The sequence below is a fragment of the Myodes glareolus genome, chromosome 10 (genome assembly GCF_982192425.1).
Source record: "Myodes glareolus chromosome 10, mMyoGla1.1, whole genome shotgun sequence".
Classification (NCBI taxonomy): domain Eukaryota; kingdom Metazoa; phylum Chordata; class Mammalia; order Rodentia; family Cricetidae; genus Myodes; species Myodes glareolus.
The window spans coordinates 43,410,640-43,433,233 of record NC_142035.1 but is presented as its reverse complement, the minus strand read 5'-3'; the positions used below and the strand labels follow the sequence as shown (position 1 = coordinate 43,433,233).

The 22,594-nt window shown below is 41.4% G+C and overlaps 1 protein-coding gene and 1 long non-coding RNA gene across 3 annotated transcripts in view; one reads left to right on the top strand and one right to left on the bottom strand.

Moving 5' to 3' along the window:
• The window catches only part of Plcb1 (phospholipase C beta 1), a 700,152-nt gene that overhangs the window by 37,173 nt on the left and 640,385 nt on the right, over positions 1-22,594 (top strand). The window lies entirely within an intron of this gene.
• LOC146892668 (uncharacterized) lies at positions 12,328-13,761 on the bottom strand. The gene is made up of 2 exons (XR_015004175.2): positions 13,670-13,761; positions 12,328-12,613 (listed from the first exon to the last, which is right to left on the bottom strand). It is a non-coding gene; the product is annotated as an uncharacterized LOC146892668 (long non-coding RNA).

Sequence of the window (22,594 nt, the reverse complement as noted above, 5' to 3'; positions counted from 1 at the left end):
CTAATCCTGCAGAAAACATTATCTTAGTCAGTTCTGTGTTACTATAAAGCAGGTATTCAAGGCTCAGTTTGGAAAGATAGCGGGTCCAAAGAGCATGACTCTGTGCATGGGGTGGCCTTGATTTATACCAATTAGCTGGTGTGATAATTAACTCAATTTATGCAAGCTAATTGCGACAGTTCTTTCCTTGGAAGGCTGTTTCCAACTCTTGTGCTCTGGAGTGGAATTTCTCTTGGGTGCTATAGAACACCTCATAATTTTCTTCACCTTTGCCCTTTCAGTGATGTGTTAGTTTTGTCTAATTCCCTTTTGCTTGCCCATTAGATGATGGCGCCCTTGAGTTCAAGGATGTTACCCAATTTCCATTACCTATTTCTAGTCCACCGCTAGTATAGCTAGTATACAGTAATTGTCCAATTCATGTATAGGAAATGGCTGAGACCCAGGGAGGTTGTACAGTAGCTTTTCTAGGGTAAAGGTTACTGAGCAGTAAACGGCCCATCTGTCAGTGTCCGAAGCCAGGGTTTGTTCTTTCTATTGCTCATTCATTAGTCTCCATATTTCAGCTGCCAGCTGCCTTGCTCAGCATTTTATATGACCTCCAACCTTCTGTAGAAGAGAAAAAATGTGAAAAATATAGTAGCATATCCTCACCTGCTTCCAGAAGCTCCAGAGACCCCCCTTTTATCTCCTCCTCCTTTTCTCTATCCCATTGCTCAGGTGAACTCTACTCGTGTGGAGGAACCTGGTTTCTCAATGAATTTACGCTAATGCGTATCTCATGTCTTTATTTTATCAGCATTTCCTGTATAACTGGATCTGTACACCAATGTTAACCCTGGCATGCCTTTTCTGTAATAACAGACAACTCTTCTTACCCTGGTCCGTCGCAGTTGCATCTTTTCTGTTGGTTCATTGTCATCAAACGTCTGTTAGTACAAATCTAAACACTCTCGATTCTCTGAGTTCATCTGCTCCTCAATTGGTGTTCGCCTGTGCTCTGTCCGCATCCCTCCTCCAGTTACCATCCTTAGCATGTGGGGTGCTGCTTTGTAACCCAGTGTCTTCCACTACTGAATAGACCATCTTCCTGCAGTTGTTTAGCCTCCTTTCCTGTAACGTTTCTCTACCTCCCTAGCTGTTCATTTCAGTCAGCTTTCCTGGAGCTGAATAATGACCCTTCTCCGGTCATGTTTCCACATCAGTTCTTCATTCTCTACCCAGACACATGGTTCTTCATTTTATTTCCTCCTACGATACCCTGCACCCGAGATACTTGAGGGCAAGCATTTCTTAAGCACACCACACTCTCCCTTGCTTGCTGCCTGCTCTGCTCCTGCTGCGTTTTCAGGACCTTTTTCCTAGACTGAAGTCTTCCTTTTTAATCACAGCCTGCTCCACCTTCTTCGGGTCCCAGCCCCTTGCCTTTTGTCCTTTAGCCACACTAACTGTGCTTTGTTCCATTTATCAGGATGGAGGATATTATTTTCCCCTTGACATCATTTCAATAGTGTCCGTTTGCTTGGGCAGTGTTGTTGCCCATTTAAATGACCTCCAGCTTGTTTGGCCTTGCATTTCAGTTACAATGAAATAATTTTACAAAGTTGGGTCAATGTTCACTTCCTATATCAACGGCTGTTGATTCTTATTATGAGGGATTTCATGACTTAGTGCCTTGTGACTAAAAGTGGACTTGAGAGGTCATTGTACAGTTGGATAAGCTGCTATACCTATGCTTGCACACCACTACTACCACAGATGTGTGTCTGTCCCCTTCACTGCTATTCCCATGGGTCAAGGCTATGCTTAGTGCATTGCTGGAACCCAGTGACTATTATTTGAAAAAAAATGCAGTGCTTTATTCTACAAAGAAATCTAGTCAAAAAATGGTAATACTTTAGGTAAAAGTCCCCCCACCACACACACACACACCAAATCTTCCCTTCCTTTTGGAATTTGACAAGGCTTTAGGGTTGATTTTCTTCAATCCCTGTATTTTTCTCTGCTCTAATTGAGGACCAAGAGGTCTGAGCAGATAATGTAGCCAGTAAAATACAAACTTGAGGAGCTAAGTTTATCCTCAGAACCTACATACACAAGTTGAATATGGCAGATTGTGTTTATAATTCCAGATTTGGGGAGGCAGAGGCAGGTGGATCCTTGGGCCAGCCTAGCATAGTTGGTGAATCCTAGGCCAGCGAGAGACCTTGTTTTCAAAAACTTGATTAGTAAGTTCCTGAGGAATAATACCCAACCCAGGTTGTGTTCTGGATTTTACGTGCATGCACACACATACATGCATGCACACATACACACACACACGCACACACACACACACACACACACACACACGGACATACATATACATGCACACAAATTAAAATGTATAACACTAAAATACAAAGCAAGATTCTTTCCAGTATGGTAAAATGTCATTCTCAAAATGAAATCAAACCAGCAATTTAGCTAAAGTTAATATATTAGAAGGTTTATAGCTAAACATATAGATAAATCTACTTCAGAAATGATTGAAGGTGGTGCTTTATTATTTATAAGTGTACTTGTTGTCTGTGAAGAAGAGATAGTTCTTTTATTTCTTTTTTATTTTTATAATATAGTTATTTACAAAGAACAAAACAAACAAACAGACAAGCAAACGGCACCCAGAAGTTATTAGTGTTTGCTGTGTAGACAAATGGCCTAAAACATAGTACATTCAAACACTGCTTCTTCATTCAGGTGGGGTCATGCTTCCATGCTTTTACGGGTTGACATCCTGATGTGGGCTTGGGTGGATTGTGTTTGGTTTCCACTGGGAGGTTTCTAGCTTCTGCAGTGAGCCTGTTGTGGATGTATGGCTACAGAAGTGCCATCTATTATGGGGAAGGCTTCGGTAGGTAGATTCTCTGACTGATGTGTGACCCATATGGTCTCTAATCCTTTAGCAGGCTCATCCAACCTGTTCTTGTAGGACACTGGCCTTGTAGTCTCTGAAGGAGAGTTGGTGCTTCAAGGCCCTAGAAATAGAGTTGCCATATCAGTAAGTCTTCCATATTTTTAAATATCATAGCAAGTCATTCATATAAAAAGGTAATAGATACCACATATTCACAGCAAGACTCGCAAAGGTATCATTAAAAGACATGGATGCGTACATGGAAATGCTTTGTGTGTAGTTATGTAACCTCATTCAGGAAGGCCCTTTAAAAAGTCGTCTCAACTTAGTCGACTATCTTCTGTATGCTAATGGGCTGTTTCGGTGGGAGAGAACAATTGCTTCCTTCCTCATTTGGAATCACTGAAGCGCTATGAAACCCCAGCCAAGCACATGTGCCAGTTGTGTATTCCCCTTTAAAGTTCTTCCACGACTGGAAGGTAGACCCTCTCTCTCCACACCCTGGTCTTCAGATACTTGACTGTTGCTCGGAAAGGAACAGAAAGATCCCCGGCGGATAGGAGAGAAACCAGCTCCATTCGAACCCACCCTCTTCCCAGTGACAGCTGTGGAAACCAGGCACTGGTCCAGATCTGCTGAGGAATGGGGTTGGGTGGGTAGGGCATTGGTAACAAGTCAGAGAAACTGTTGTCATATGTAAGATTCACAGCTTGCTGTTTTAGTCAGGTCTCCATCACCAAGACAAATACCGGAAGCAATCACCTTACCGAGGGGAGAGATCCGGGGCAGCTTTGAGGTTTGGAAATTCAGTCTGCCATCGAGTAAATGCATTGCTTTTAGGCCTCTGGTGGAGAACTGGATGTCCGGGGGTTGGCATAGTATGAAACACCATTTATGTCATGGATGGGTAGAGAAGGGCAAGGGGCAGAGGTGTTACAGTCCCCCTCCAAACACACTATAAGAATTGAAAAACCTCTCACTGGTTCAAGCCTCTTAAAGGTCCCAGCACCTCTCGATAATGTCAAGCCTTAAAACATGTACCTTTGGGGGATAGTTGATGACCCAAACTAATCCAGGAGTATAATCCCAACTCTCAGAATGTGGAGGCAGGGGGATTGTGAGTTTGAGGTTTGCCTTGTCTGTTTCGTCAGGGCTTAAATGCAGATGACTAAATAAGCAAAGCTAACTACTGTAATTGTTACCAATCTTGTACTGCGTTCAGCTTTTTACCTTCATGGTCCTCCCCTCTGAAAATTTTCAGGTGATTTTCTTTCAGTGCCCCGTAGTCTTCTTTTCTTAAAAGTCGGTTTGAAGAACGTGGAAGTGACTCAAACTTGTTAAAATAGATGGGGAAAAATAGGAATTAAACCTCAGGACTCTCCACTGCTGGAAAACGATCCTGGGAAATTTTCCACAGTAGAGGTAGAAATCATTCCAAACCTCTCAGAGCCTGGGCCACACAAGCATTTTTCTGAGATGGGAACCATACGTGTTTGGCTGAGGGCGAGGGCAGTAGTCTGTCAGTGAAGCGTGTGAAAGATCAGTCCTTGTTCTGAGCTCATCCTTTTTTAAGCTGAGTGTGCTCGGTGAAGATGCGGGCATCAGCGTATTTATATCTAACTGAACCAACAGGGCATGCAGTGAAAGGGACGGAAGGCCCTTATCTGGTGGATGTATATTGAGTAGGGAGCTGCCGAGCATGAAGAGCTCACTTTATCTCCATCTCTTCACTTTGTGTCTATAGAATCAGGTCATGGCCTCCCATAACTGTTCTTTTGTGCCGTGCCCCATGTGAGGTCGTGGACTCAACGCTCTGATTCAGACCCTGGCTTGAGCACTGTGTCTCTGCAGAAGGTTCTTAGCCAGTCTGGGCTTTGGTTCCCTGTGCTGTCAAATGGGAATAATACAGGCGCTTCCCAGGAATCTTGTGATATTCTCCTTTAACTAGCTGCTAGCCAATTTCAGTAGAATTTTTAGTAAGCATGAAATTGAGTTCTAACAGGCGATCAGGTATTTTTGGTTCATAGTCTGCCTAATCTGATTGAGAAATTGGAACTTTGTTTCTTTTTATTGATTTTTATTGAGCTCTACATTTTTCTCTGCTTCCCTCCTCTCTTCAACCGTCCCCCAAAGTCCCCATACTCCCAATTTACTCAGGAGATCTTGTCTTTTTCTACTTCCCATGTAGATTAGATCTATGTAAGTCTCTCTTAGGGTCCTTATTGTTGTCTATGTTCTCTGGGATTGTGGTTTGTAGGCTGGTTTTCTTTGCTTTATGTTTAAAAACCACCTATGAGTGAGTATATGTGATAATTGGCTTTCTGTGTCTGGGTTACCTCACTGAAAATAATGTTTTCAAGGTCCATCCATTTTCCTGAAAACTTTGAAGGAATGTCAGTGGATGTATTCACTACTCTCAGACGTGCTCCATGGTAAGGGTTCCTCGGTCTGCTCAGTCTCTCGGAACTCCAGAATGTTCATCGCGGAGTCCAAACTAAGAGAGCACTCAGTGCATGTGACTGAATGAAGACAAAAGTTGGTCTGAACCCACTGAGCCTCAGGAATGGAAGGCTGAGAAGGGGAACGTAGTTTGAGCTAAACGAAGCCTCCAGGCAAGGTGACCCCTTTAGGGTGAGATCAAATGTCTATTTTTTAAAAACAGGCATCACATCTGGCTTCTCTTTGGATATCTGGCACCAATCTTTTATAGTATATTTAAATCCCATATTGAAATAATGGCATTAGGGTATCAGTCAGGATGGCTTGAGACCACTGATTTAAGGAAACCTACTCTGTCGCTCTACTGGCCAGTTTCCGTGTTCCTCCTAGGTCCTGTGGATATCTCTCACTAAATTCTGCGGAGTTCTGAGGGAAACTGCTTTGTCCCTCTCCTGGCCGAGTCACCATTCAACTTGGGTTCTGTGCATCCTCTACACTGATACTGATGCAGCAAACAGGAATCAGCTTCCCTATTATTAGTGACTTACCACCGTGCTCCAAAACTGCTGTGGAATTTTGAGAAACACTCACTTAGTCCCCCTAGTGAGCTTGTCGGTGTTCCACCTGGATTCTGTGGAAAACCCATGTGCTGATTGTTTTCTGCACCTACCTTGTGCTTTTTACTGTTGTGTATAAGATACGTAGATAGATATGTCTGCTTCAATTAATTAAGAACCTTATGTGTTGTCAGGACAAATAGACAATATTGGTGGTTGTGTGTTTTTCATAGAAGATATGAAAGTCAATGGTAGTTATATTTGGATCTTATAAAACACATAAAATTTAAAAAGCAGGGGAAAAGGGAAAAATTGAATGTTTGATTTGCCAGAAATCCGTTTCTTTCAAGGTCTAGGTGAGTACACTGGGATAGGAAGATCTATTTAAAGATCTATTTAAAATCAAATTTAAAGTTTTAAATTTATATGGCCAGGGTGGAAAAATTGTATCATTTTCTATAACTTCTCAGGAAAATAAATTTAGAAGTTCAAAGGCAATCGCTGTGGAGTAGCCCTTATTTATTTGTTGCGTTTTGACCTGGAGGAGAATATTATATTAAAAAAAGCACCCTGTACAGAAAATCCAGGTGACCTTTAATTTCCTTTAAACATAAAAACTGAATCAAAAAGACTGGCTATAGGAAGTTAACAGAGAAGTTCTGAATTTGTTAGGCTAAGACCCGGGGAATGGCCTTATTTACAGGCCACAAATGATCAAACACAAACTGTTTTGTGGAATGCAGCCTACTGTCGTTCTGAAAGATCAGCATTGTTCCTTTCGCTAGGTTGACCGCCCCAGGTTGACCACAGAGGAGGATCTGGTACACACAGGTGTGGGAAAAAGGAGTTCACTTCCTGTCGTTAATGGCAGAGCTTGAACTCCGAATCATCTGTGTGTACTGCGAGAGTTCACAGACAACAGAGAACATGCAGGTTCCAAGAATCAGCCCTGACTTTTGTGCTTAACCCTTCCCTTCTGAGTGGGGGCAGCTTGAACTCCTGGGTGAGGGCAACTAGCCGCTGAAGGTTGGCTTTACGCTGAAGGTTTGGGACAAGGTACTTGAAGTTAACTTCTTGTAATTTTTGCCATCTTGTTTGCTCACGAGTTCTCCCTTAGGAGAGAAGCTGAGTTAGATGTGTGGCTGCGTTTGAAGCAGTGCTTAGCATAATGTGAAGTTTCCGAAGCCGAGGTCTGTAACCTGGACCTCTCCCTTCTGAGCTGTGTCCGTTGAAGCAAGTGGCTCAACCTCTCTTTGCCCCATAGTTCACATATCTAACAAGAAGATGATGATAGTGGGTTTTGAAAGGCTGTGGTTGAGACTGCATGACTTATATGGCGTATGGGATTGGCGTTTACCACACTGGACACACTATGTGCTTCTTCACATTCTTTTGCACTGTAGATTGTATTGTTTTGAATGTTGAAGATATGGGCCATCTGGAGAACAACTCATGCTTTTTAAAATGAGAGAAACTGTACTGATGTTCTTTACTATAGATGTTCTTCTGTGGACATGTCCCGTTGACAGTATAAACCCGCAGTGAACTGCAAGGTGGGCCTTTCTTCGTCCTGATATATTGTGTAAGGACTGGTTAAGGAGGGCAAATTGCCCTTGAACTTTTATTTGCCTGGGAACCATCCCACCTGTCATTGCCCTTTTAATGTTCTAGGGCAGTTTCTTTTCAGGTGTGTTCTTTCCCAAGGAGCAGTTTGGTACAGCCGTTCTATCCACACTAAGCTAGGGCTGGGTCTGGGGATGGAGTGTTCAGGCTGTGGGTCACTTAGAGTTTCTGAGCATCTACTGAATGTCGGCACTCTCGTGTGTCAGTGCCATGCCAGGTAACGTGCAGCCACCTGCAGGGGGACAGCCAATTACAGAGTATAGTGAGAAAATTTGAGAAGGGCTATTTTATGTATGGCTGGAGAAGGCACTTCTGATAAGTTGACCTCTGAGCAGAGGGCCAGAGGACGTGTAGTATGAAGCAGGGAAATAGTAAGTATGTAGCTGGGTTTCTTCTTCTGTTGTTGCTCTCCAGTACCAGGGATAGAACCCAGTCCCTCTTGTGTCTGTCCTAGGCAAGGATATGCCGCTATCATACCCTAACTCCAATACATGACTGGGTTTGGTGTACAGAAAAACCCAGTTACCTGGGGCAAAGTGAATGGGAACTGGAAACCATTGTAGGAGGCAAGGTCAGAGAGCACACTGGAAGGCAAGGGCAAATTACATTGGAATTATTAACCAGTTTAGGGATTGGTTTTTCTGTTTTTCTTTTTTGAGGGGTGTGGGTAGGTGGGTGGGTTTCAAGATACAGTTCTGTCTGTCCTGGAACTCATTTAGTGAACCAGGCTGGTTTTGAACTCATAGAAGTACACTTACTTCTGCCTCTGGAGTTCTGGGATTAAAGGCATGAGCCACCACTCCTGGCTTAAGGGCTGGCTTTTCATTGAATAAAATTTGAGGCCATTATAAAGTTTTAGACAAAGGTGTGGCAGAATGGGCTTGTATTTTAAAAACAGGATCATCTAGAGGGATGGCATAGATCTAACTCTATGAACTCATTGGTGAGTTCAATGACAAGTCTAGAAATAATGCAAGAGGTAACTGTGAGTCCTAGGCCTATACTCAAAAGATTCCATGTCCTTCCACAGAGATACTTGCATGTCGGTGCCATTGCTGCTCTATTCACAGTAGTAAAGAAATGAAATCAACCTAGATGTCCATCAAAAGGAGAAAGGATAAAAGAAATGTACTATATTTCCACAATGGAATGAATTTTACTCAGTTGCAAAGAAAAATGAAATGAGGAAATCTGAAGGCTAAGACGAAAGCTACATAATTCTTTCTCACATATGAATCCTAAAGCATGTGCGTGCATATGTGTGTGTGTATGAATGTTGGTAACGCTTGTAAAAGCTAGAAAAGAGTACAAAGAAAGGTAAAATGAAGTGTCGAGGAAGAGGTCTAGGCAGACAGACACAGGTGTCATGACTGTGGAGAAGGAATGGGGACGGGAGTATGCAACGTGGTAGCGGATGGTGAAGAGGAGGTAGGGACGAGAAGAGCATTAAAATAAACTTTGAAAATATGTAGTGGTAGCCAAGTTTTATATGCTAACAAAAAAATAAAAAATTATTTTAAAATAGAATAAAAATTGATAGGTAGAGGCCGGCGGACCCCTGTGAGTTTGAGGTCAGCCTGGTCTACAAGAGCTAGTTCCAGGACATGCTCCAAAGCTACAAAGAAACCCTGTCTTTAAAAAAATTAAAAAGAATGAGAAGAAATGTGGCAGGGGGATGCCTGTATGATACTGAGTGGGAAGCACATTGGTTTGTAACGTTAGGGCTAGAGGAGCAGCATAGAGCCATCTCATTATGTCCCCAGTGAGTAGATGAAGAGTATCCCCCACCCTGTTCAAGTCTTCCAGTATCCTACACTCCCTGGCTGCTGCAGCAGGAGGCACAGAAAAACCCTCACCTCCTGTGGCTCTAGAGATAGCCCATCAACCCAGAGCCAGAAAAGTTACAGTTTGAGAGACAAAAGACTGATGTCCATAGCAACACACGTGTTGGACTTACCTAACAAGAACTTTAAAGCAGCCATCCTAATAACACATTGATAGCTACAAATTATTTGAACTTAATGCAAAAGTAGAAGTCCCAGGAAAGAAATAGAAGCCTTGAAAAAGAACCAAATACAGATAACGAAACAAACAAACAAACAAACAAACAAAAAACAGTCGTCAGAAGAAAAGCACCCACCAAATGAGATCAGTAATAGGATGGAGATGACAGATAGTGCCAGGGAATTGAGGGCACATTCATAGGAGACACCCAAGCTGCACAATAGGAACGAAATTCTTTGAAAATGGGGTCTAAGTGGTACAGTTAACAAAATGGCTGTGCTTTCTCTCACGAGAGTCCCAAAAAGTCACAAGAGAAAGAGACAGAAATGTATTTCAGGTAATAATTGCTAAAAACTTCTCAAATTTGGTGAAAGACGTGAATCTAAAGATCCAAGAATCTGAGCTAACCTCAGTCGGAATCAATTGAGAGAGCCCTCCATCAAAGTACATCACACTTCCCCTGCTGTAAGCTGAGCCAAATGTGAGGGGCCCTGGAGCACCCACAGAGTGAACAGTGGCGTTAAAGGAACAGCATCCGACGACTGAACTCCTGTCAGAACGGGAAGATGGGAGGCAGGAACATACTGTTCAGGCTGAAAGAGAAGGACCAGGAGAAAGAAATAAACACCAGGAAGGAGAGAAATAGAATCTTGTACATTTTATAAGTCATACTTTTTAGTTGAAACTAAATTATGTTACTGTGTGATAGTTAAGGAAATTCTATGTAAGGCAAGGGAGAGTTAGGAAACCCAAGTAGCTGTGAAATCATCTCCATATTTCAAGTAAAGCAGCAAAACATCGATATTTATAGACTATGGTAAGTCACATATGTTATTATTGTATGGCCAGTGTACAGCCAGAATGGCTGCTACAAAAATGTATAAAGACAGCTGTATTAAGGCCATTTACTTGTTTTATTGGCAACTTATTGCTTAATTCACCATGGCAAAAATCTGGAACCAACCTAGTTGTCCACCTACTGATAGGTAGATAATCTAGAGCATACATAATAGAACACTATCCAACTCTGAAGGTAAGAAATCATGACAGTTTTAGGAAGACGAATGAAATAAAAATATTTAATATTATGTGAAGTTGCACAGTCTCAGCTAAATAAAACCATGTGCTGCTCTCATAAGAAGAGTCTACACTAAATATGTGCACACATGTCTCTTTATATGCGTGTGCCTCACGTGTATGTGTGTGTGTGCATGTGTACATGTACACACTCACGTAAACAAATGTTCATGTGGGCACAGTCTAACATGTAGAAAGAAGAACAAGAGGTGGTGGGAAGAGAGGACTGAAGGCAAGTAAAGGAGATTTGAGTCTTGAGAAACGATATCAATTTAATTGTTTCTGTTTTATTTTCCTTCTAGTTTTAACACTGTTCTGAACGTTTTGGTTTTTGGTGGTGGATAAGTGAATAAAAATACATTTGATAGTAAATGTATAAAGTTCACTGTGAAGCTCCACCACTCCAGAAATACTGTTTTAACTGCGTGCAGCTTCACTGAGAAGTAAAGACTGTGTCTAATTAATTTTATTGCTTGCTGTGTCTTAAAACCACGTTTTAATAAACTTAAAATTATTAACACTCAAAAATATGTAAAGATAGTATGCTAAGGCCTATAGCTAAACATAGGGTATTCTCAGCAGCCAAGAAACTGCAACGGGAGGATGAGTTCAAGGTCCACTTGAGATTCTTTGTGGTACCCTGTCTCATAAAGAAAATAAAACTTGAAAGAGATAAAGGCAGAATACTAAAACCAGGAATCACCAATAAAATTGGTGAAAGTTATACAAAGACAGTTTATCTCTTTATGTGCCTAAACAGATGGCATGTAAGATATCATGAAATGTGCTAGGGAAATGCAAACTGGAGCCCAGGGAGATGCCACTGGACACCTATCGAGAGCCCCACTTGAGGGAGTGACTAGCCGGGAAGAGAAGAAATCAGTTCGCTGGTGCACTGCTGGTGGAGATAGCGAAGAAGGCTGGGAAACAGCTGGCTGTATTTCCTGCGAAAACAGTCGTGTATTGCTGTATTATCCAGCAGTTCTACTCAGAAAGCAAGCAGCAGGGAAAGTGAAAAGCATCTTTACATCAATATGGTTATAGTAGATCTTTTTCCTCATCAGCCTCACCCCGAAAACTGTTCCAATGTCTTTCATAGTGTACAGTTGCACTAAAGCTGGTGCATAAAGTACAAATCAGCAATGGGATATTGTTATGCGCGCGCGCGCGCGCGCACACACACACACACACACACACACACACACACACACAACCTGCAGACATACTGAGCATGTGGAGTAAAATATCCCATGCCCAAAGGTTTTGTTCTTTTTTTGTTATTCCATTTATGTAAGAGTTTTAAAATAAAGAAACTCTTTAGGCACGGGCAACCTCTGTGTGGCTGTCAGGAATTTGGCGCAGGTGTAGGTAAGGAGGGATAGAGAAGTGGCAATAAGACATCAATATGAGGGACGCTGTAGTGAAGATGGAGTTCCATGTTTGAGTATATTGGGAATACCCAAATCTGCCCATGAGAAAGGAAACTCAAAGTTGCTCTTAGAGTTAACACCTTCTCAATATCAGTAATATTATAATTATAGAAAACCATTTCATGCTACAGCAATACATGTTGTGTTGTTGTAACTAAATAATTCCGTGCTAATGTGAAAATGACAGACTTAAACCCTTGAGGGGCATGATCATGCATCTGAAAAAATACATACAAGCACATGCACACATGCATACATATACACATGTATAATTCACAAGATATGGAATTGAGCGAAATAATCATTTGCCTAAACTTTATTGGACTAAAACCTCATGTTGTGGATGGTTCATTAATCTGTGTTTGGCCAAGAGCACAGGGCCATTATCTTGGCCCATGGACACGAGGAGAGATTTTGCTTTATCACTTAGCACCCCTGCTTTGCACTTCTGTTCATCGCTGTTACAGTCATGAAAACAGTTTTGCTGTTTCATTGATTGCGGAGCAAGTGGTCATCCCTATGTCCTTCTGGGTTTCAGTCCTCATTTTTCTTCAACTCCGTGACTTTCATCTAGCATTCTCAGAGCACTATTTGCAAAACAGAAGAGACATTATTATCCAAATCACAAAATTGTTTGAGTGAAATGAAATATTTGCAAATGTATTTCTCAGCTGTTAAGTACAATGCAAATTTGGCTAATGTCACCTCCACCCAACTTATAATAAAATTCCATGTGTGTGGCTCTGCAATTCTGTCCCGCGCTACCGTCTCGCCAGCAAGAACCACGCGGTACACATAGGATCCTTCTGCAGAAAAGCTTTATGTCTCTTGAGAGGGAGAGCATAAGCTTACATGGCGGAGACCCAGATAAGATGGAACCCATCCCTTATAAAGGAAACAGACCCTGCTCTGGACGTGTCTTTCCTGGATTGGTTAACTGCTCCCAGTCCCAGGTGAAACCTTGGGAGTAATGGAAAATACCAACACATGTGAGCTTTCTAGCTCACCTGGTGGTGCAGCGCCATCTATGGTGGAGAGTGTGGTTGCGGCCCTCTACACAATTCAGTTTTTTTTCATGTAATAACGAAATGAAGCAAATACCTGAAGGGGATTTTAATGTCACACTATTCAGGATATTAAAATAACTGAGGCATGGTTTGGAACTCCTGATAGGTTTGTAGTGTTTTGAAATTAACTGTCTTTTTTTTGGTACCCGTAGAAGCATCTTAAAATACATACATACATGAGCAGATTTTAATAGGAGTCATCCTGTCATGGAGTGGGGGTGGAGGACAAGGCCTCGCCTAGATACCATATGTTCTCAAATTAAAAGTCCAGTGCCAGAAATGGGTTACTTCTTTTGGAAAAGGAGCTGGAAGGCACAGGGTGACTGTGCTGCTCTATATGGTGAGCTGTCTTCTACTAATTTGTTCTGTGGATAGAGGTAAGGTGTTGCAAGGGGCAGGGGGTCCCTCTGTTTGTTCCAGACACCCGGCTAGCTTACACCCGAAATAACCACACAGAAACTGCATTCATTAAAACACTGCTTGGCCCATTAGCTCTAGTTTCTTATTAGCTAATTCTTACATCTTAATTTAACCCATTTCTATTAATTTGTGTATCGCCATGTGGCTGTGGCTTACCGGCAAGATTCTAACCAGCGTCTGTCTCAGGCCAAAGATCCATGGCATCTCTCACTGTGCCCTTCTTCCCAGCATTCAGTTCTGTCTTCTCCTGCTACCTAAGTTCTGCCCTATCAGACCCAAAGCAGTTTCTTTATTCATTAACCAATGAAAGCAATACATGAACAGAAGAACCTCCTACACTAGTAAGGGTCTACAGAATGTGACAGAGCACAAACGAGTACATGAAGTCTAGACTCAGCTCTGACACCTCATTACCTCCCACATACTGCTAAGAGAGAGGTCACGGGCTTACTGGTCAGTAGTATACCCCAGGACCCCACACATTACAAACTATTGATGTTAGTTACCCTCTGCAACTTGATGGCACTAGCCTTTCATTGAGGACTTCACATCCTTAACTCACAGAACGTGGAAAAATCAAGCTGGTACTGACTAAGAAGCTTCATTGCTACTGTCTGGCTATTGTAGTGCTGGGAGGTCCTGTGTTCTCTACTGACTGGAGAAAAAAGTTAATTCTCAGTCTTGCCCAGCTGTGATCCCTATGTGCTGCAATAACAACTGGCCTGGTCAGATATGCCACTCATACAGTAGTGGTACAGGTATTATAGGAGTGACCAATACCAACTACTTTTTAAATGGCTTTAAAGCCTATTCTACGAGATAAAACTCATGCCTGATACTGATAATAGGACCAAGAACTTTAGGAAGGTCATAGTTCCAAGGGGAAATCTATCATGACTCTTTTCTTAAATGGACAGAGTAGCAAAATGACTCCTAATAGTTTATCATTATACCCATACATTAGTTCACGGTTCAACCTTCACCAGAGAAGTTTCTTCTGGCACTAGTTGCCAAGTAACCCAGAGATCCACAAATTGTCAACCTTCTAGAGTGCAGAATGCTCAGGCCTAAATGGGGCATCTATAAAATATCCCTCCTTTAAAGACTCAGGTATTGCTGTGTAAGAGGGGATAGAAGGATTGTAAGAGCCAGAGGTATTGAATGGCTACAAAATAAAGCACAGCAACAAAACTGCTTTCTGAACTCAACAGGACAGGTGCACATATGAAATCACATCACTTGTGACAGCTTGCACAAGACTTGTACAGGATCAAGCCAGACAAAATCACAGCATAGAGCGGTTGGAGAGACATGAAGTCCCACCCAACCAAGGAGCTACTGGCAACAGATAGCTTCTGGGAGAGGGCATTCTGCTTTTTTCAAGGATACGGCCCCTGAGAGGCTACCCCTGTCTAGCAGAAGGCCCTACACCCTTGTACATACTGTCAGGGTTAAGTGTACTCCGTGAGTTAAAAAAAGAAAACCAAAAAGATGAAACTGAGAGGGGATAGTGGTAAAGGGAGCAAAAGAGAAGCCAGCAAAGGCAATGGAGGTTAAACTTTATCACAGTATATACACCCGTGTGACAGTCTCAATAAAAAGGAAAGGATTTAAAAATAAAGCAGAACCAATTTGCAATTAGCTAGTTTCCCTTGATAAGTTCAAGAATGCCAAATATAAATGTCAGTCTGTAGGCTTATCAGTGTGTGAGCCAAAGGTACTCTGGGAGTAAAACTTAACGGCTGTAATTGCGAAAGGACTTAAGCAAGAAGGTAACGAGTCACGAGTCAGCTCTACTCCCTGATCTGTGCCTTATGTGTCAGTGTGCAGGTATCTGGTTCTGAAACAGAAGTTTCGTGAGTTTGGTTACCTGCATTCGGGATTACCATGATAGTGGCCATGAAGATGAAATTTGGTTCCTGATTCCAAGTTTTATATTGTTAGAACAACTGAAATACAACTTTTACCCTTAGATATTTTAAAGGAACACTGTTTTTCTTGGTGTGTCTGTAATTTCCATTCTTTATGTAGATTGTCTTGGAAATTATGAATGGACCTACTTTTTAAATAATGGCTACTTTTGTAACAGTGATGTTGAATCATGATGTTTTAGTAAAGACCTCACAAGTGATTAAGATATTTTTTTACTCAGGAGTGCACACTGAAAGTTTTACAGATTCTGGTTTCAGAGACTTGTCCCTCTTATATGCATGGGGGAAGACAGTCTGGAAGTAGGAATGCTTTTAGAATGGTTGGAACGTGTGCCAGGAACTCATCTGACCAACGTTGTGAGATACCCTGGAATAAGCATAAAAGGGCTTGCGTTTAACCTTAATGACTAAATTCCAGGTAACATTTTCAGGGTGCATAGTTTCCAAAAGATCCTTCTAGAGCAATTGATCTCAACCTTTTTAATGCTGCGACCCTTTAATGCAGTTTATGCTGTGGTGACCCGCAAGGACAAAATTATTATGTTGCTACTTCATAACTGTAATTTTGCTACTGTTATGAATCTTAATGTAAATATCTTATATTCAGGATCTCTGATATGCAACTCCTGTGAACGGGTCATTCAACCCCCAAAGGGATTGTGACCCACACATTGAGAACCACTGCTCTACAGCAAGTTAGAATGATTCTGAAAAATTTGGAGTTTACGTTGTTATTAATGTAACTAAAATTTAGCTTGTGTCCATATCTGATTTAGGCTATGAAAGATGGAGAAGCTACAGCAGAGGGGCTTCTTTCTTACTCACGCCACCCTCCCTTTCCCTGAAGGTATTAGCTTTAATAGTTTTACATTTGTAAAGCTTCTACCATGCCGTGGTACTCTCTGTAATAATTCTTGAAGTGGATTAAAATTAATTGTCAGAATTCCAGCAATCCAATTAAAGTGGAAACTGCAGAAAGCTCTTAGCTGTAAAAATAAAGAAACCCAGAGCCGTTCATAACAGTTGAGTACGAATTATAACTGTACTGAGCTTTCATTTCTAATACACTAGTATCAGTAATCTATCAGTCTGACCACACCTTCTAATGGTAAGGCCAAGTAAACAGACCTTATCATGCATGTATTTCTGGGGAAAGTGCTATTAGTGTTCTATTATTGAGGGTAATTTAGTAATATCTACCCGAGCTATAAATACGTGTAGGTTCACTTGGTAGCCTTTCTTTGGAATGTTATCTCATCTATGTGTTTGGACATATACATAATGCTAAATATATTAGACGGTTTCAGGGCTGCTGTAATATCCTATCTTAGAAATGATGTAAATGCCCATCTACCGATTGACTAAGTTGTGGGATGTTCTTAACAATACAGGATTTTGATGATTACCCAGAGCTGAAAGAAGTGAAAAGAGATCTCTCTGTACCAGTGAGCAGAGACCTATTTCATAAACCAGTCATTAGCTTGCTCTTGTCCAGAAAGTGGATAATAAGATGAGGTAGTAAGAGTAGGCCATGTGTTTGCATAAAAGACATATGTGACCTCCTTGACATTTACCTTGTGTGGACAGGAACTGGGAAGGAAGGGGCACGAGTGCAGTGGCCGCCGCACCTGTAAACCATTTCATTCATTTACCAGTGGCCACTTCTTACAAGAGAAGGGGGTCAAACATCTATGCACTTAGCTATATAATTTCTACTCATAACTATTTAAATTTGATTCCCTTTTTAGTTGGCCAAATTTTATCATCTAGTTCATTTTGAATGATTTATGAATGTTTTGTTTCCCAAACTTCTGCATGAATGATTAAATCATAACTTTATCCATGATTTTCACTTGAAAAACTTTAAAATGCTTTAATGTTGTTCCTCCCTTTTGTCTGTCGATTTTAGGGGAAGAGTTGGATTACTTTTTACGGTGTCTTTTAACTTTACAATATTTTCCTGGTGTTAGCTTTATTTCCAACTTTTCATTATGGAATCTATCCAGAGAGAAAGTTTTGATTTAAAATTTACTTCACAAAATTATTTAAGAGGGAGATTAGTACTTTGCATAAGTAAATGAAGTAAGTGTAAGAATGATTGAACCTTTTAAACTCATTTTAGTCACATACACCATCCATTTACTTGGTATCAATTTTATTAGCTCTTTATCATCGTTTTGTTATTTCAATTATGATTCTTGTTTAATAGTGAGGCAGGCTATTTAATGCGTTTATTTTACATTGACTGTGATATAAGCTTTATGTGCAACATTTTCTGTGTTTTCACAGAAACACAGCCAGAGGTGTTTTCACATTAAGCGAATTTGTTAGTTTGCTGCCAACCACAGTGCTGATATAATCTGATGATTGTCAGCAAGGGAGGCATGTCACCAGTTTCTCTGTGTGCCTCTGATTGTCCAGTCCCTTTAAGAAGTGGAAAGAAAGATGGGATTAAGTATGCCAAGATTTCATTAGTGGAAGTGCTTGTGTGGTGAAGGAAGTCATTATAAATTGGGCAGAGCGAGACTGAGCGGTCCCCCATCTCAGATAAAAGTTTGAGGAAGAGCAGATGGGTTGATTTGAGAAACCTGAAAGTTGTTGTTTTTTGTTTTGTTTTGTTTTTTTTGAGTCAAAGTCAGCTTTCTCTTGGCAGAGACCGGTATGCACTGCCTTCCTGGGGTCCATCCCTGGCTCTGAGCGTCATTGAAGGTTTTGTCTTCAGCACAAATGTGTTGATGTATTCTGACCTTAGCAGTCTGAGCTTTTGGTCAGTCTGGCTTTCCGCAAGACCCTGTAATAATGCTTTATTCCAGAGCTCATCCTGGGCCTCTTCTTACTTTGTATTTGTTCTCAAATGACCTTACCCACACAATGACGAACAGTGTCACCTCCTTTTCAGTGTGCAGCCCTGGTCTCTTACCTGTTATGTCCTACCTGATACCCAGTTGTCTGTGTACCTTTGTGCCTTGTAATCTTATAGACCCCACAACTCAATACCTCGCCATGGTTGTATTTTCCTTCTCTCACCCCTGATCCTACCATTCATCTGTGCCTTAGCTCTCCATGCCATCTTTCTTGTAATTCCCATGCTAAAAACCTTGGCGTATGGATACCCCTGTCTCTGCTTCACCTCCACTCCCCAGACAGCTCCCATGTCCTTTGAGCATATCGGTAATTCTGCCCCACCCCTGCTCTTCCCATTTCCTCCATGCAGTTCTAATCTGTTTCACAGATTTCTCTCTATACTCACATATTTTATAGTGGAGCAAGACATTCTCAGTCCATTCATTTTTGCTGATGGCAACAGCTAGCCAGCCTCTGTTTTCTTCATAGAGTTCTCATAATTTATTTTTCTCCATCCTTCCTTGGCATTTATGCCTGCTGAAATCAAAATCAGAAGCCACAGTGGAGACTGAGTGTGCTGGTGGTGGCAGTTCTCCCACCTTTGCTTGTTACATAACTACTATGAATGATAGTTTTAATATACTATCAAGTTCAAGTTCCAGACTCCAATAATGCCTAGTGTATGTACAGTAACAGAGAAAGCATTAAAGTAGATAGCTAAGCAATTAAAAAAAAAAACATGGCTACTACTATCTAATATGTATTGGGCTGGTGATGGTGGTGGTTTGCCTACACCTTTTATTCAGATTGAAGCTAGATATAATGGAGAGTTTCAGAGTTGATTATTGAACCAATTAGATTTAGACTCAGAAACCATCATATTTTCTAATTTTTATTTATTTATTTTTCTAATCTTATCAAAGGGAACAATGAATACTGTTGGGGATGAATGTAGTGGTTTGTTTCATTTTAGTAATCATTTCCTAATAAAGGTATAGATGAACATCATGTATAGGTAGATACATATTTAAATGCATACAGTTTATTGAAAATATATATTATGTTTAGTCTATTATTATTAGGAGATATTCTACTCATACATGTAAGCATAGATATTTTAATTTTAATTTTATTGGAAGTAGAGATACTACAGAAGGGAAACAGATCCCTTTCTACTTTGCAACAAAGATGCTTGTAGACACAATCTGGCCGAGTCATAGGAAATACAACGAACTTGTGGCTGGATGAATTTTTAATTACATCGTAAAGTTTTTCAGAATTTATCATCCATTATTCTTAAGAAACAGGATTATGGCTATGTATTTGATTTTCTATCACTCGCATCTTGAACATTGTATTATTTATGGTAAGATTTCTTCAGGAGTTTAGCTGTGTTTCAGGTTAGGAGAACGTTAAGAACTGGCAACTTCCCAGTTCTTTGCTATTTGCCACCTGCAGAGCCACTGGGGAACCTGAACACTTTGGGGATGCTTTGCGCTAAAAACAAGTTGAGTAAGTGTCTAAGAGAAGGAAGAGCAGAGAAGGGGATTTTAACAGAATGTTTGGGATTCCAGGCTGTGACAAGACTAGCTGGCTTGTTACTAGGGTATCCAGAATTGGTAGTGAACACAGCACCCCATTCCTTTCCTTTTCCCGCAGACTGATACATTAAGACACAGTAAGACACAGAAACATAGAACTGAAGATACTGTACCATCTTCTAGAATCAAAGGTCTTCCAACTACATCAAGGTCGCAGGTGACCCCATTCCCCTGTGTTGCTGCAACATGCTCTGCCCCCTCCCTGATTTTATCAGTTATGTACCCCCGTGTCTTTTCCACGAAACATGGTTAATCATTAAGCAAGATAGTGTACAAACCACCTGGAATTCTCAGATAAGTTGTCTCTTGATATCCCCTTTATACACATGCTTTGAAATACTTAGATCAGTGCGGTTTTCTTTTTTTGCCTGATTATGTGAAACTGTTTAGTTCTACACTTACAATACTCCTGACTATTCATTCCCAAATGCCAACACTGCCGTTTTGAAACTTGTAATAGTTTCACCTTCCCCATCAGTGTCAAGGTATGCTTTGTGGTTTGTGACCTTGATATCCACATAGAACTTTGTGTTTATGATGGGAGAGTGAAGTGGGGTATTGAACTGTTGTCTTGATAGCTGGTCCTCCAGGTTGGCTGGCTACAGGATTTATAGGCTAAGACCTCCAGTAAAGACATAATGGTCCTGATTGTTTTTTACTCATAGCGCCCAAATTACTTGCCAACTTCAAGCTGACCGTTCACAGGTTAATGTTAACTCTTTAGGCCACTGAGAGTCATTTAATAAGTAACTAGAGACCTGGAGGTGATCTGTGCTTTTCTAAATATACTGGCTTTTTTAAAAGGTGCAGTTCACTAAAGGTCACTCAGTGGTTTCAAATATTTAATGTCCTTTCCTAACAGAGTGGCCCTAGGCCAGTGAGGAGGCTGGCTAGGTTGTTGTTTGTAGTTGCCCAGTGTCTTGCATACTCAGTCATTTCATCGTGGATATGTTCTGGCAGGGAAAGCAAGTCAACAGATGCGATGGGAGTTTAAGGTAGTACTTTGAATGAAACAAATTAATGAGGTAAGAGCATATGCATAAGGACTTTCAGCTAATACATTTGTGGATTTCGGGGATACTTTATATTTTAATGGAATTTCAAACTTAAGAGAAGAACATGTAAGACCAAAACAGGGAATTGTACCCTATTGACTGGGGAGCCAAAATGACTGAAAACAGCATTGAGGGCAGACGACCAATGACATCACCCCCTGGGAAGATCGAGGTGTAGGAAGAGAGTCTTCCACCAGCCATTTATCCTGAACCTTTTGACCCCGTGAAAAGGAATTGATCATTGCCTGTACCCTCAGGTCAGAGACAGGCTGGGTGTCTGCCACGCTCCTAGTCCAGCTGTGGAGACAGTATTACCCTTGTGTCAGCGACAGGGACAAATGCCACCTGAGTGACAGCAGGAATTGGAAATGTAAAAGAGACAGGAAGAGTGATCAGAGAAACTGCGTAAGAAAGAGTGCATGTGTGTGTTCAGGGCAGAAAGTGACTGCCCAGCTCTGGTCAGTGCAGTGAGAGGCCGATGGTGAGGGAATGTGTCCAAGATGACTAGTGTGTTGGAAGTTCCAATGAAAATGGGCTTGTTTTGAGCCAGTGGTCCAATATCCACTTAGAAATAGCAAACCCTAATGGGAAAATAACTTTACAGTGACTGACCCGCATACCTACAGCATCGCTAAAGCAATTCTTGTGTGATTTTATGCTGTTCAAGTCTGGCCCAGAAATCCTGCTTTTACATGCGTGCAGTATTTATGATATCCTTCATACAATGAGAAGTTGACAGGCATCATTCAGAGTACAGATGGCTGGTACTTAGGTCCTGATTTTGTAGGTGGGCTTGTGGGCCACAGATACATTCATGTGCTGCTGACAGGAGTTTAAATGATTGTTGCATCCGTGGAGGAAATGCTGGTGATGCCTATCCAAATCATAGATATGCCCTTGGCTCTGGACGTGAAACTTCAGCAGTTTATCCCACAGACTCACCTACACACAGCCGGGGGAACCAGAAGACTGGAGCATGAATAACATATTTGAGAGGGGAACTATTAGATCAGCCCCACAGACACAGTCAGGGAGTACGATGCAGCCGTAGCAGGCAATTCAAAGCAGAAGAGAAGGGCGATGGCTCTATGTGCTGATTTGGAAATAGCTCCTGGGGGAGGGGGAAGCGGAAAGAATCATCTTTTGGACATTTTTTTTTTTGCCTTAAAGAAGCTAGAAGGAGATATATAAAAAATGAGTAAAAGTGTTTTGTGGTGGGAGGAAACTGGCAGATGGAGATGGGTGGGTGTGAAAATCTTCCCTGGCTAAATAAACCCTTTTTCCTTTATATTTTTAAAGTGTGTTCATGTACTAGTTAATGAAAAATGTGGAAAAAAAGGGCTGTTATGTTCTCATAGGCATGACAGGGACAGCTATTTTCCTGCCCCAAATGTCTCTCCCCGGTTTCTTTTTGGTTTAAATGAGAACATTTTTCTTTAGACACGAAAATTATATTTCCAGCTTCCCTTGCAGCTATATACAGCTCCAAGACCAGCGAGATTCGGTGGCATGTGGTATCCCTTGCTCTCTTTTCATAGCTCTGATCAACCACAGTGGTTTTTCTTTGCTTTCTTCTTCCTAAATATGGATTTGTTGTCCAGAGTCCGAGGAGATGCTGGGGGCCGTGAGGTGGCAAGTGGCGTACAGTGC